Source organism: Candoia aspera, chromosome 13, assembly GCF_035149785.1.
Source record: "Candoia aspera isolate rCanAsp1 chromosome 13, rCanAsp1.hap2, whole genome shotgun sequence".
Lineage (NCBI taxonomy): Eukaryota > Metazoa > Chordata > Lepidosauria > Squamata > Boidae > Candoia > Candoia aspera.
In genome coordinates this window covers 22,422,466-22,438,593 of record NC_086165.1, presented here as the reverse complement: position 1 = coordinate 22,438,593, position 16,128 = coordinate 22,422,466, and the positions used below count along the sequence as shown (strand labels likewise).

Genomic DNA, 16,128 nt, shown 5'->3' with positions numbered 1-16,128 from the left:
CACATTAGAAAAGTACTCATTTCTGACAATTAAAATAGAAGTCTGTGTCTGGGATCCTTTTGAGCCATAAGACGAAAGCAGGGCCCCTCAAGGGGAATTGTTTTTCTTGCAACCTTTCTAAGCTGTAAAAAAAACTGCTGGGATTACAAACAAATATTCAGGCAATCCCCCCCTCCCCCCTGTCTTCATGTTGCAATTTATGAACTGACAAAACATTTATTTCCAAAGCTAGGTGTAATTTTGTTAAAAATCTGTTGAAATTGAACATTTAATAGAGTCTAATAAAAGCTTAATATAGCTTCCATGTCTTTGCGTCCTCTCTACTCTGCGTTGAGTGTGTCCTGTAGATCCTGCAGGAGAGTTGGCCTGTTCTAGGCCCTGCCTTGGCTGGTTTCTCCATTCTCAGAGACAAAAGAAGAGAGGATTTGGGGGGTGCTCCTGTGTCCAGATCCAAGTATTCCAAATCAGCTCATTGTACACCATTGTTATTTTGGGGCTGTGCAACGTAAGGAATTTTTTGTTCTAAGTTACTTGGTTGAGGAATATTACATCATATACCCCCAGGGTGCATGCAGTATTTTGCTTTAGGTCTAAACACAGCCGTGACAGTTGCAACAGGCTTTCATTCTCCACATGGCAAAAACCCTAATCCACCCAGCTGGATGGCAGCACATGAGTGACCTTGGCTGATCCCAAGAAGGCTAAGGCCTGGTTTGGATGGAAGGCCCTCAGGAGGTCCCAGGGCTAGGCTGGACTCGTTGAACACCAGCAACAATTGCAGAAGGCAAATGCAAAGCCCGTATGCATTGTTGCCAAGAAATCTCACAGACGCATCTCTGCAGTCACCAGGACAAAGCTGGACTCACGGGAATGACTTTTGTGTAGGTTAAACAGCTTGCTTATACACAGGTGGCAGTAGAAAAGAATTGCTTAGATGAGCATCATTACAAAAACATCAAGATATATACAAATATATTATTTCACAGATAAGAAAATTTCTATTACTAGTTCTAACTAGCCGCCTGGCGCAAAAAATTTTTAAGGTATTTGATATGTGTTTATATGTAAGCACAAGACTTATTTTTCCCCAGAACAATAGCCCTGTGAGGGAGGTTAAGCAGAGAGCGACTGGCAGAGTTCCACCCGGGAAGTTTCTGTGCTGCGTCTCCCTGCTCTTGTTCCCCCACGTTAACTACCACACTGCCCTGGCTTGCTCTTCTTGGCGTTACGGAGTTGGAAGGGACCCTCGGTGTGGCTGCCTCGCAGACACCTCCAGAAATGAAGAACGTACAAACCTCCGTGTGTAGGCTGTTCTTCTGTTGTCCAGATCAACATGAGGAAGTCTTTCTTTACATTTAAGTGACATCTGGACAGCTGCCATGTGTGCCTTAGATTTTGTGGCAGTGGAAAATACAGTTCTTGACCATCTGTGCCCCTTGGTGTATCTGAACACCAGTACCACGGCTTCCTTCAGTTTTCTTTTCTCCAGACTGAGCACCCCAAGTTCCTCAGGTAGGCCAACTGCCTGTTCCATCTGTCACCCTCTTCTGAACCTGATCTCGCCTATCAATATCCTTCGGAAATACGGTGCCCGGAATCATAGAGAGTATCCCAGGTGTGGTCTCAGCAATGTAAAGTGGAGGGAAATTAGGATTTCCCAAATCTTTGACACAGTTCTGCTTCTAATGCAGCTCAGTCGTCTGTGCGTGTATTTTTTCCTCTCTAAATATAATACTTTACATTTCTCCCTGTTAAAGGATGTTCTGGGTTCTCAGTCCAGTCTTTCAGTCCTTCCAGATTAGATTGCTACCTCCATGCTGGGTATAGGCCACGCCTCCCAGATTTGCTAAGCAGTTCATTGATCTCATTGTTCTGTTCGTTAAAAGTGTTGAATACTGGCCCCAAGACTGATCCCCACAGAACCTCGTTGGTTACTCTTCTTCTAACTCACTGTACAGCCGTTGTTGTTGACCATGAGGCTTTGGCACGTGTCTGGCTTCTGTACCAGTCGGTGGGCACTCCTGTTACTCCTGGCACAGTGGAATCACTTGGCTACGCGTTACGGCGAGTGCAGCCTCTGCCATGCCTGGTGTGGACCCACTGGGACATCTAGCAATGCTGTGGGGAGCTGTGGAGCAGCCCAGGATCCTACTTCTGCCTCCGTGATCCTATTCCTCTCCAGGAGGAAAGTGGTGGATCCATGGTCACCCACCACTGCAGTCACTGATGGGGAGCTTCAGCCACCACTTAACAGCTGGGAAAGAATGTCCCAGGGAAGAAATCCAGATAGATTATTCTACTCGCAGCGTTCCCCCGCCAGAAGAGACCTTGACCCTGGGCACTCAGGGCGCTGCCTGTATTACCAAACAACCCTAGCCTCTTTCTCTGCTCGAAAATTCCAGGGGTCCTCTTTGCTTTCTCCAGTCCGGTGCCCCTCCCCGCTTCCCCAGAACGCCCCCCCACCGCCCGCGATCATTGCCAGAGGTCCGTGAGACGCTCCTGCCAGTGCCTTCGGTATTCACGCGTGCACTTCAGCAGGCGGCCCTGGGCACTTGAAGGCTCCAGCAGTGCCTTTCCCCTTACAGTGGACGGGTTTCTCCGGTACCCCTTTAAAGCAACCGGGGTGATATGAGGCAGCCTCCAGACACGGCTTGGTGGGTTTCCAGTCCACGGCAAGGGAGCCCCCTCATCGCTCACGGCCACGCAGAGGCGCCCGGGCTCCTAGAGGACACCTGCCCGCTTGCGCCAACCTCGCAGCGCTTTCGGGCAGAGGCGCGATTTCTTGCCAGTTAGGAGGCAGCTCGTCTGGCGCGCAGCGGCGCGGACAGCAGACCCCTCTCTTCCCTGTTCGCACATTTTTATTTGGATTTCCCGAATTCTCTTTTTCTCCGTGCCTTAATATTAACGCCTGACTATCCAAATATTTTACGATCGCCCAAGGCAACTAACGGCTCCCCGTGCCGTTTTTCTCTCCAAAAGCAGCCGCCGACAGAAAAAGCGCCTCGCAGCCACGCCAGCCCTGAGCGCCGCGCAAGGGGCGGCCAAAGCCGGCTGCGAAGGCTCTTCCGGCAGTCCCTGCGCGGGTCCTCAGCGGACCTCCGGCCTCGGGACGGCCCACTTCCAAAGGCGGCCCGGCCCGGTCCGGGGAGAAGAGCCCCCGCGAGCATGTGCGGAGCGCCTCTCCCGCCAGGACGCCCCGCCCCGCGCGTGCGCAGTGGCGGCGTCGGGCAGGCCGCTGGGCTCGCGCCTTCCCTCCCCCGCCAGCATCCGGGTCCTTCCGCGCGGTGCAGCAGGTCGGTAGGCGGGAAATGGCGACCGGCCGCTGCCGGGGCTGCTGAGCGCGACTGAGCCCCCGGCGGCGGCGGCGGCGCTTTGTGCGACCCGCGCGGCGGGGGAGGCCTACCGGGCCTGGGCTGCCCTGCCGCCGCGGGGCCGGGCTCCGGCGGCGGGGAGGCGCCGTCCTGCCCCACCTTCCCCTCAGCGCCTCACAGGTAACTGCCGCGGGCAGCGCGGGAGCGGCGGGCCCGGGGAGCGCGTCCGTCCCCGGGGGCGCCCGCGCAGGCCCTGCGCCCGCGCCCCGCCGGCCTAGGCCGAGCCGCCGCGGGCGCTCTTGTTGCTCTTGCGCGGCGAGCGCCCCGGGCCGGGCAGGGCCGGGGCGAGCGGGCGCGCGCCGCCTCCGCCGCGCCCGTGCGGGTCTGGCGGGCACCTAGCAACCGGTCCGGCGGGCTGCGGGGGAAGCGGCGGGTCCAAGGTCACCCGCGCGCGGGGAGTCTCCGCCGGACGGGCTCGCCGTCGGGCCCGCAGGACGCGCTCGAACCCCCGGAGGGTTGCCTTTGCCGAGCCCGGGAGAGGGGCTGTTCTTCCCCGGGCGGTGGGAGGACCGCTCGGGGACCCGGGAGCAGGCCTTTGTTTCCCCGCGGCGCAGCACCGGAGGAGGCGGTTGACACAATGAGCCTGAACTCGGGGAGCTACTCGCTTCCTCTCGGCAGGCGGGGAGGGGTCGCGCCATCCCGTTAAGCGGGGAGCCGGAGAGCCGCTGGAGTGGAAGAACTGCGCAGAGTTCGCCTGTCTTGCGGCCGCCGCTCGCCCCGAACCCGCTTGTTTCACCTGCTCGTGGCCTGGTTGTGGGGGGGGAATAGTAACAAAGTACGTATTTTTTAACCGCTTTCTCAATTGTAGACTTCAGTTTATGTAATTACTACTTATCAATACCTGTGCCATTTTACTAAAGATAAAAATATGTCCTGAAGAACTATTTTAAATTTGGCACAATAGAAATGGAGGTGCAAGGAAAGCGGAGTAGGTAGTAAACAGGGAAGGGAAATAGCGTTTTTGCAACGACTGAGCCTTTGTTACAGGCTTAGGTGTATGAGGGGTATGGGGTGAGGCAAGGACTTGTGAATAAAGCCGGTAGAGCGCCTAGGGAGAGTTTAGGTTTTAAGATTTCTGTGGTAATGGAAGCAGTGTCTCTCTTGGTATACAAGTACAGGACAGCTTGAAGGCTCTTCTAAGAAGGTTTCAGATCTATTTGCACATTAATCACTGTTCACTTTTATTGGACAAATAATTTAATCTCTGTTTTCCATTTCTCCATTAGTAAAATGGGAATAATACATCACAAACTGCTGGCGCTGCAAGGGTTAATTACTTAATGTTAATAGAGGGCTTCGAAGATTAAAAAGAAGATTAAAAAGACCGTACAAGTAAGTTCGTGTTAGTTGATTGAAATTTAATAGTAATTTTTAATTATTTTACATTTGGAAAAATGAAGACATCAATGACTGTGATGAATGTTGTTTTTGGGTGGGAGTAGAATAAACACCCTGTGTGTTTTGCCTTCCCTGTCTGTCATAAGCATAATTTAAATGTTGCTTTAGTGACATGCATGCATTACGCCTTCTCCTGAGCTATTACTTAATGCTTCAAGGAATGGTTTTTATAAATGTAGTCATCAGGGGTTTATGAATTTTCACTTGGCACAGTAGTTGGCCATAATTTGTGGCCGTGAGTAATCCTTCCTTACCACCAGATCCTCTGTGTATGCCAGATAACTGGGAGTCTCGTTTTGCTCTGGGCATTGGAAGAGGCAGAAGCTGACTAAATATGTTGGGCTTTCTGCCTGCTGTCAAACTGAGCAGAACAAAAGTATGAGTATAAGCTGCTGCTTCCCCTCCTAAACTTTTTTGAGTTCTGCTAGTGATCCCTTCAGTCCAGTCCAGGCTGGCAGTGCCCGAGTATCTCAGCTGATGGCACAGAAGGAAGATAATCCCATCTGAAAGGGAAGTCAGAGGTTCATAATAAAAGAAGGCAACCCACCAAAGTGAATGATGGAGTTTGCAGATTGCAGTGCAGACATACTGGATGTCATTACCAGCCAACGTATCTGAGGATTATGGGAAATATAGCACAACACATCTTGAGGCCCCAGGTTGGGGAAAGCTCCAATGAGCAGGAGAAAAATCAGTGTCCCTCCCTGAGGGGGGAATTAGAATAAAGTTGGAAAGCTGCCTTATACTAGATCATATTCTTCATCTACCCTAGTTTTATTGCTCTGACTGGCAGTGGCTCTTCAGGATCAAAAATACAAATCTTCCCATTAATTGCTGTGCAGTTATTTTACTTGGAGATTAACTCCTGGACCCTCTGCCGAAGGTTGGGTAGAAGAGGTGAGGAGGTCTATTGGTGATGTAGATTTATTCTTTTTGCGTATTGTGGACTGTTTGTTTCCTTGCTGAGCATATGTAAAGGACAAGGGCACGCTTACTTTCTTATAAACACTTATAGTCTAGCTTTCTGTACCCTGAGCTTTAGAGGCTTGGCTGCTGGACTGCGTGCCAATTAGTTCAATTAATCAGGATAATTGCTTTGATTCTTTAGATCTTTTGTTCCTTACCAGAAAATGAAAAATTCTTAACTTTTCTGAAACTCTCTGTGGGACATTTTATTTCTGTTGGTGGATGGTTTTATTATTATTTAGAAGTGAGTGGTACTGGCTTGTGAAATCTTATTCTAGTTCAGCCTTTTTAGTATGTTGTTCTGTGTAATGTTATACTCCGTGTAATATTGCACTCCATTAATGTACTTAGTTACGATCATGTGAAGTAGTAAATATACCCCATGTAAAGTTGCTTTCTCTTTTTTTAAGATATGTAGACATATCAATATTTTATCTTCGTTCAAAGAGTATGTAAAGATAAAGGTGATGTAATTGAAAAAAAAACCCTATGAAAAATTGACTTTTCAATCATTTATTCAACAAAAAATTAAGTGATACGCCATTTTGTTCTGTGGAAAAAGTACACTCTTGACTCTAATACCTGTTATTGCCCCCTTTGGCAGAAACAACCTCAAGTAGGTGGAATTTTTGCTGAAAAAAGAAAAAAATGAACTTGACGATTTATGGGTTTGATGATTAGAAAGGGTAGACTATGGGAAGAAGGAAATTATGTTGTAACCTTAGAGAGAGAGGGTAAATATACTTGTAACTGCTGTTAAGACCAGAAGCTGCCTCTTTATATCCTGTCCTCTCCCTTCTCTTTCTCTTTCCTATTTCCTTTTTTGCACTTTTTTTACTTATTACTTACCTTTTCTCTTTCAAAATTTGTATTGTTTTTATTCTTTTAAAAATTTATTTAATAAAAAATTATATATAAAAAAAGAAACAACCTCAAGTAGGTGATTTTTATAACTGTCTACCAGTCTGACATTAACTAGAAGGAATTTTTTCCCTCTGTGCAGAATTTTTTTAGTTGTGTGATGTTTGAGGGGTTTCTTGTATGCACAGCCTATTTCAAATCACCCTGTAGCATCTTGATGGGATTTAGATCCAGGCATTGACATGGCCATTCCAGAATCCTCCATTTCCATTTTTTCCAACCATTCTTTAGTGAATTTCCGGGAATGTTGTCATTGTCATGTTGTAAGATCCACTTTCGGTTGAGCTTCAATCTGCAGACAGATGGTTTTACGTTACCCTCAAGCACCTTCTGGTACAATGAAGAATTCATAGTGGATTTTATGATGGTGAGCTGCCCTGATGCAAAGTAGCCCCAAACCATGACATTTCCACTACCTTGCTTTATAGTTGTATCAGATTCTTCTGGTTGAAATGCTGTCTTTCATTTTCACCAAACATGTCAACTGTGGCCATAATTCTACCTTGCCTCATCTGTCCAGAGCACATTGTTCCAGAAGTCCTGGTCTTTGCCTAGGTGTTCATGAGCAAACTTGAGCCTTGCCCTGATGTTCTTTCTGGACATCAAAGGTTTCCTCCTGGTACACTTTCCATGTAGACCTAATTTGTGCTGCTTCTTTCTAATGGTAGACTCATGCACTTTGACATCAGTAGTGGCAAGAGCTCCCTGTAGGTCATGTGATGAAATTCTGGGGTTCTTAGAGACTTCTTTCAGCATCTTGTGTTCTGCTCTCAGGCTGAACTTTCTGGGACAGCCTGGCCTGGGCAAGTTGGCAGTTGTTTGAAATCTTCTCCTCTTGTCGATAATCTTCTGGACAGTGGAATGATGGATGTCCAGTTGTTTGGTGATCTTTTTTAAATCCCTTACCAGACTCCTCAGCATCTATAACCTTCTTTCTGAAGGCCTCAGAGAGCTCTTTTGAACTAGGCATGATGATACTGCACACTAAAGCAAATCAAATATTTGAGATTTCAGTAATACAGGTTCCTTCCAGACCTCTATAATTCTAATCATTTGTACCTGATCTGGTGTATCTGATTCTAATTTTAGGTATTTGAGATAGTGATAAATGTAGGGGTGTACTTACTTTTTCCATATGCAAAATTTGCATTTATCTTTATTTAAATTACACAATGGACTACAAAATGTGAATGGTGCATGATATTGTTATATTGTATCCCCTTATATTCCTCTCTTCCTGCTAATGTGATTTCTCGGCTCCTTCAGACTCATGCTGTATCCACCTTAACTGCTCTTCCTATGCTATCATATTTCAGCTGAGTTTGAAGAAGCCAGGAACTCTAATGCTTACACCTATTTTGGAGAAATTCAGTTTGGAAGGTGCTGAGATTTAATAGATATAATTTAAGATTAAATATCTTTATTATCTATTCATCTTCATCCTAGTTTGAGAGGTACTATTTGTTAATCCTCATAAATAATTTTTGTTTGGTTTTAAGCTTTACATGTCTTCTGATTCTCTAAGAGTGTTGGCAAACACTTCTGTAGGCTTTGTAGCAAGAATATTATAGGAAAGTGGAGAAGGTTAGTCTTCTAGATAGTGAGTTCTTAAATTTATTTATCATATTTCTATCCTGTCTTTCTTCTGGGAACTAGAGGGTGTGTGTGCCTCCCCTCACCTGTTAGATGAGAGTGAGTTACTGACCAAAAGGTATCTGGGGTTTCATGGTCAAAGGAGAATAAATGAAGAGGCCTGATTATGGACTGAAAACTGCTTAAATGTAAAGAATAGAAGTTAATGGGCAGTTCTCACAGTGGGCAGATAGGGGAGTCCCTATGGATGTCTGTTGGAACTGGCATTTTTAAACTTTTCCATGACCTGGAATTAGGGATATGGCTGGGTTTGCAGATATCACCAGTTTATTTCTAGTGGTTAAAAAAAGATACAATTAAGAGTTTCAGATCAATTTCTCTTTTGAGATAAAAAATGGCAAATGATTTTGAATGTGACACATTTTGGAAAAAATTGTAGTAATGTCTGAGCTTGTGACCGATCAAGAAAAGGGTTGTTTGTTTATTTATTTATTAGATTTCTATCCTGCCTTTCAGTTAGGAACTCAAGGTAGAGTATAACCTTCCCTCCCACTCTTTTTCCCCAGAACAGCCACCACCTTGTGAGGTAGATTGTGATGAGGGAGGCTGGCCCAAAGTCACCCAGAGAACTTTCTTGTCTGAGGGTAGACTAGAACCTGGGTTTACCCAGTCTAACATCTTAACCAATATACCACATGTAATCTTAGTGTGGCTTCCATGAAATTATAGACCCAGTGCCCAGTTGCTATGAAAAAGGCAATTATTTGTTAGAAATCATTAGAAAAGCTATAAAAAATAGAACTGTAATACTGTAATGCTTTTATGTAAATGGCCATATTTGGAACTCTGTGAAGAATTCTCAAGCTAGATTCCTGGTGACTGTATGGAGATGTCCATATAGTTTTCATGGCAACAGTACAGAAATAGTTTGCCATTTCTTTCTTTCAGGGTGGTTTTTTTTTTCCTTCCTTCCCAGTTTAGCCTGCAGCCCTGAGATTTTTTTTTTGGTGGTCTCTCATCCAAGTACTACCTAATCTTAATCCTGCTTCATTTTTTTCCCCCTTTGGAGCAGCTAAAGTCAATTAGGTGCTATCCATATAAAAGTTATTGTAGAGCTGGGAAGTACCTAAGAAAGGGCAATCAGTCCATCAGTCTGACAGAGAGCTGCATCAAGAACTCCTGGGCCTTATAGCATTAGGGAAACTAAAGGAATCGGGGGTGGGGGGATTTTAGAGTCGTTAAGTGTGGTTTAGGGAAACTGGAAAGAGGGAACTATTTCTCCCTGTTATTACCAATTCAGCAAGTGATTGGAGAGTCAAGACAAACAAAATGAAAGAGATAAAAATGTAACAGGTCATAATTAAACTTTATTAACAATTGCCAATTTGGATGGCTTTTCAGTGGGTTAGACCAATTCCTGCCATATGAATAACTGCTAATTATTTTACTGTTTACTATACCCAGGATTATATGGGAACTAAGGAGGAAAAACTATTGCCTCATACTCTGCATTTTTTTTCCTTTTCATACTTATTAAATTTCATACTTATTAACATATAAGCCCTGCTTATATGATATATGCATCTGGTTGGCTCCTGTGGAAAATAAAGATGTGAATTAAATAAACCCTTGGCTTGATGAAGCAGGGCTCTTTTGTGCATCTAAAAAAGAGGTCAACAGTGTGTTAGGATAGAGTATTACACATGGTATGCGTGTTTTCCATTCTGATAATGTTTACTGTCAGTAAACTGGACTGAAATGAATGAAAATAATGTATGAGCAAATCTTCCTTTTTGAGCTGAGCTGCTGTTCTGCACACATTGTGCTAATGCAAAGGCTCTCAAACTTCATAGTGTGGCAGCTTTCTAGAATGCTAAATTGATTTGCACACACATCCCCTACGTAAAATCAGTGGTTCTTAATCTGTGTATTATAGGGGATCTCAAACGTGGTGGCGTGGCAACTGCCTGCTGCCTGTTCGTGCAGGCAAAGTGAGGAGCAAATCCCAGAGAGGGTTTTGACAGGGCTCCCCCTTTGCCTGGGCAAGCCTGATCCTTTTTTTTTTTTAAAGTGACCCCTGCCATTGTTGTTTATGAACCCTCAGGGGCATCCAGCCCCACAGACTATACTCAGACATGGTTTCTTTGGGGCACAATTGTGAAATGAGTTCCAATACCTGAGTACACTCGTCACACTAAACCAGACTTTCCCAAACTGAGGTGTACCTCCCTTGGGGAGGTGAACACAGAGTCCAAGGGAGGTGTGAAGAACCTTTTAGTTACATTGTTACAATAAACCCACCTTTCCTAAAGTTTCATTTTATTGTTTTCATTGTTCGTTTGTGTTCATTTTGATGTTTGGATTTTTAGGGGAGGTGTGTGCATTAAGATTACACTAAAGGGGGATGTGATGGCAAAAAGTTTAGGAATCCCTGCACTAAACCATAAACCATAATTAGCAAACTACAGTGACTGGATTCACAAAACATGCTAAACCAAGAAAAAAACTTATTATTATTGTTGTTGTTGTTGTTGTTATTTGGCATGAAGAGTGAGCCCTGATTGATACAGGGTCCTGTTGTGAGCATCCAGATGGAAGCTACTTCATTCTAAAATTGAATTATGTTTATCTCTTTTCCAGCATTTTCTTTCATTAATATTAATTGTCTTATTATATCCCTCATAGCTATAAATTTTTTTTGAATGATTGAAGCATATAAAGATATATTTTTTATATTCTGGACAAGTTTAATTCTGAATATATTTTGAGAAGACCCTCTTAATACAAAACTGACTAGTCTTAAATGATAAATTATTCTGAACCCTTATATTTCAAGTTCTGTAGTGTTTCTGTCTTACACTGTAGTTTTGCTCCATAGTTGAGAAGCAAAACCGTATCAACTTGAGGATAGTTTTTATCTTCAAATAAAGCCCATTACCTAATGTTACTTCTGTTGTTTTACTTTTGTTCTGTGAATTTTATTCCAGAGCTCTCTGTGGGCGCATGTGGCCTTCAGAGTCTCCTTCAACTACAGTGTTGTCATATAATTACTTCCTGTGTGTTTAATAATCTTCCCCATTGGTCATATTTAAATTTCAATTTGACCTTTAATTGGTCTCTGGAGCTCCATTTAAGAATGGAAGGGAATGTTATGTATTAAATAATAAATAAATAATATTTAATATTGGGCAGTGTTGGGCTTCAGGGTTTTGGGATTGTGGTTTAAACCAGAGATTTCCTGATGTTGACCTGTCTAGACATGGTCACTAGATGCTGAAGTCCAACAGATACCGGCCATGAAAGCCTGTATCAGAATATTTGATATCTTTATCCATTTCTAATTACTGTTTTTGTAAATGGACACTATTCCTGACTTATATGCATTTCATACAATTATGATGTATTTTTGCATTTCATGGTTTTCAGCCCCACAATACTTTGTTTCTCTATGTGCTTATGTTTGTATGTAACATTTCAGTTGTGGGCTATACTTTGGCAACAGATCAATGAGTTGTAGTTCATGGAAGATAATTATAATGAATCTGTGAGTTTTTAAGATGTGACAGGATTCTTTGTTTTTCTAAAACTGCAGTAGTTTAACTGCTGGGATTGCCTGTTTCTTGTTTTTCTCTCTTCTCCCCCCACCCCCAAACATTGTGTTATCTCTTCTGAATTTGCACAGCAGATATCTGCCTCTGATAGACACTGTACTTAAACAGATATTGAGGCTGCATTTTTGCCCCATGGAAATAAGCATGGCTTTTGTCAATACATCCGCCCAGAGTTGCTAGGAGTCAGGCAGTATATATATTTAAATAATAACAATAAGACTGCTAGGATCTCATGTATACTATGCCGGTACGTTACGGCATCCAAGGTTCTTGGGCAGAAGTCAGTGCAAATGAAGGCCAACGCCAGCCAAAGTACTGGCAGTTGTGATTTCACATTGTTGTGTATATAACAATAATAACAATAATAATGTCAGTTACAGAGATATTGATAGATTGGTAATTTAAATGGAATATCATTTACAAGATGAGACTTCAGTGGTCTCAACTTATTTTTGGGTTTTCTTCTGTTTAGAAGAAGAAAGGTTCTTACATTCTTAACATGTTTTAAGTAGAATAGACTTGATATTAGGGTTTGGATTTCAGTCATCTTTGCTCCTGAAAATGTAGCCAACCATTCTGGAAGTCTGCAAGAGCAGGATTATACCAGGAGGTACCCATGCAGCATCTGGTTAGGTTAGGATTCCATAGAAGATAGTGTATGTAACACTTCCTGCTTGGAGGTAGCAAATGTTGCCACTACTTCATAAAGTAAAAAAAGGGGGAACTACAGATCAGGGTCATAAATTCCTGTGAAGATTATCGAGCAGATCATGAGGAGGTCAATTGCCCATCAATATTCTTTGTCATACTGTCAAGAGGGTCATATAGTTAGTCCTGGGCCCTTCAGTTGTCAATAGTAATGGATAAGGAGATGGAGACAATGAATGCTTATCAGTTTGCAGCTGGGCCAAAATCAGGCTGGATAGCTAATCGCTAGGAAGAAAAATCAAAATGATTTTGTACTCTGCTAAAATAACAGAATCAAGTGTAATAGAGACAAATGAAAATTATTCAGTTAACAAAAAAAATAAAAGCAGACAAACGGTTGTGAAAGTTACTAAACTTTTTAGAACTATCTAAAATCCTGCAGTACTTCAACCTACATTGTGGTCAGCATCCTCTAAGAGATTCTGATTAAATAAGCAACATTCAAAACAGTATACCTGGTCAGTTGTCATTGGACACATTGTTGTATTAGAAAAAAATGTAAAACGCTCGTAAGGGTGTCATTTGAATCAGAAGTTCCAATCTGTGAGATGAAAATCAGATGTGAGTTTGGTGGACCCTTACTTGTGGCAGATTTGTGCAAGTGAATAATGCCCCAATGAAAAGAGTTGTCTGTGGACCTCAGAAAAAGGCTTTTGATGCTCACGAGGCTAGAAAGGGCTACAAAACTATTGCCAAAACCTTTAGCCTCCATCCTTCTGCGGTCCGGATGATAGTATACAAATGGAGAAATGTAACACCATTTAACCTCTTCCTGTGGTTGTCCAACAAAAACACTCCAAGGGGGAAGGTATAGAATGCTCTGAGGGGTCTCAGAGTACCCCACAATAATGACAGGATCTTCAGACCACTTTTACGCTGCCTGATATCCGTATACATGAAGTCATGTACCATAAGAAAAACACTGAATAAGAGTGGCATGCATGGGAGGATATCAAGGAGGAAACCACCAGTCTCAGAAAGCACATTGCCACCCAACTTGAGTTTGTCAGAGAGCACTTGGATGTTCTAGCAGGCCATGGAACATGGAATCCCAAGGAGAAAACTACCAGTCTCCAGAAAACTGGCTTGCAGTCCATCAGGGAACAATGGATTCTGGACTGTATCAGCAAATTTACCAGAGAATGTCAAGGTTCATTCATTCATTCATGAGATGAAGCTTAAACAACTGTGGGTTATACAGTGCATTCGGAAAGTATTCAGTCCCCCTTCACTTTTTTCAATTTTGTTATGTTGCAGCCTGATACTACAGTTGTTCAAAATCATTTTTTTTCTCATTAATCTACACTCAGTACCCCATAATGACAAAGTGAAAACAGAATTTTAGAAATGTCTGTAAATTTATTAAAAAGGAAAAACTGAAATATCACATGTACATATGTATTTAGACCCTTTGCAACAACACTTGAAATTTAGGTCAGGTGCCTCCCATTTCTCTTGATTGTTGCTGAGCTGTTTCTACACCTTGACTGGAGTCCACCTGTGGTAAATTAAATTGATTGGACATGATTTGGAAAGGCACACACCTCTCTATAGAAGGCCTCACAGCTGACAAGGCATACTGTATCAGAGCAAAAGCCATGAGGTCAGAGGAACTGCCTGCAGAGCTCAGAGACAGGATTATTGCAAGGCACAGATCTGGGGAAGGCTACAAAGAAATTTCTGCTGCACTGAAGGTTCCCAGGAGCACAGTGGCCTCCATAATTCTCAAATGGAAGAAGTTTGGCACAACCAGGACTCTTCCAAGAACTGGTCGCCCGGCCAGACTGAGCAATCGAGGGAGAAGAGCCCTAGTAAGAGAGGTGACCAAGAACCCGATGGTCAGTCTGACTGAGCTCCAGAGACCCTGTGTGGAGATGGGACAAAGTTCCAGAAGGACAACCATCACTGCAGCCCTCCACCGATCTGGGCTTTATGGCAGAGTGGCTAGACGGAAGCCTCTCCTCGGTGCAAAACACATGAAAACCCGCTTGGAGTTTGCAAAAAAGCACCTGAAGGACTCTCAGACTGTGAGGAACAAGATTCTCTGATCTGATGAAACCAAGATTGAACTGTTTTGCCTCAATTCTAAATGTTATATCTGGAGAACACCAGGCACCGCTCATCACCTGCCCAATACCATCCCAACAGTGAAGCATGGCGGCGGCAGCATCATGCTGTGGGGGTGTTTTTCAGCAGCAGGGACTGGGAGACTGGTCAGGGTTGAGGGAAAGCTGAATGGAGCAAAGATATATCCTCAATGAAAACCTGTTCCACAGTACTCAGGACCTCAGACTAGGCCGAAGGTTCACCTTCCAACATGACAACGATCCTAAGCACACAGCCAAGACAACACAGGAATGGCTTAGGGACAACTCTGTGAATGTCCTAGAGTGGCCCAGCCAGAGCCCTGACTTGAACCCTATTGAACATCTCTGGAGAGACCTGGAAATGGCTGTCCACCAACGGTCCCCATCCAACCTGATTGAGCTTGAGAGGATTTGCAAAGAAGAATGGCAGAAAATCCCCCAATCCAGGTGTGCAAAGCTTGTCGCGTCATACCGAAAAAGACTCGAGACTGTAATTGCTGCCAAAGGTGCTTCAACAAAGTACTGAGTAAAGGGTCTGAATACTTATGTACATGTGATATTTCAGTTTTTCCTTTTTAATAAATTTATAGACATTTCTAAAATTCTGTTTTCACTTTGTCGTTATGGGGTACTGAGTGTAGATTAATGAGGAAAAAAAATCGAATGACTGTAGTATCAGGCTGCAACATAACAAAATTGAAAAAAGTGAAGGGGGACTGAATACTTTCCGAATGCACTGTATAGCATGATAACAGTCCTAAATCTACAACAGCAGGTCTAAGGCAGAAGAAATTGTCTGCATTGGCAAGACTGACTCAAAGCCTTGACCTTAGCCCAACTGAAATGTTGGGTCATAATCTGAAGTGAACATCTCATGAAAGATAGTGAGTTGAAACAGTTCTGTAAAGAGGAATGAGGCAAAATATCTCAAGCCAATCTGTGGGTTTGATCAAGGGGTACCACAAATGTAGTCATACTCTTAAAGGAAGTGTCACCAGTTGCTAAAACTAAAGCTTTACAAACTTTTTTTCAGCAAAGACAATGAATGTTGGCTCAGCGTGTTCAGTAAAGACATCACACAGTGTACTGTTTTGTGTATCGTTTGTTTAACCGGAATCTCTGTTAATAGGACTTGGATGAAGTTCTGATCACATTAGGTCAGAGTATTGCATAATTACAGTGTATTAGATTTTACTATTATAATCAAAATTATTAATAAAATTATATCAAACAGTATTGTGCAATTATAGATATTTCTAAAGGATTCACAAACTTTTTCTCACTTTTGTCGTATGGGTACTGATCTTAGTTATGTGAGAAAGGGAGCCTGGAAATAAGTTATCACAATCTGGATATGAGTCAGTCATATGTCTGGGTTTGGTTTAGGCTGCATTGGAGAAAAGTATGGTTCATAAATCATGGGAATAATTTGAGGAAATTCTGCTCTAATCAGGCCTTATCTTGAGTATTCCA

At 43.4% G+C, this 16,128-nt stretch overlaps 1 protein-coding gene across 4 annotated transcripts in view; it reads left to right on the top strand.

Moving 5' to 3' along the window:
* The first annotated feature begins 3,275 nt into the window (after positions 1-3,275).
* Positions 3,276-16,128, top strand: part of CTDSPL2 (CTD small phosphatase like 2) — a 52,372-nt gene continuing 39,519 nt past the window's right edge. For 2 of the 4 annotated variants that reach the window (XM_063314519.1, XM_063314516.1), the window contains exons 1-2: positions 3,301-3,491; positions 4,598-4,703. The gene's annotated coding sequence lies outside the window, so the exon portion shown is untranslated. The other 2 variants (XM_063314517.1, XM_063314518.1) reach the window with 2 other exon arrangements.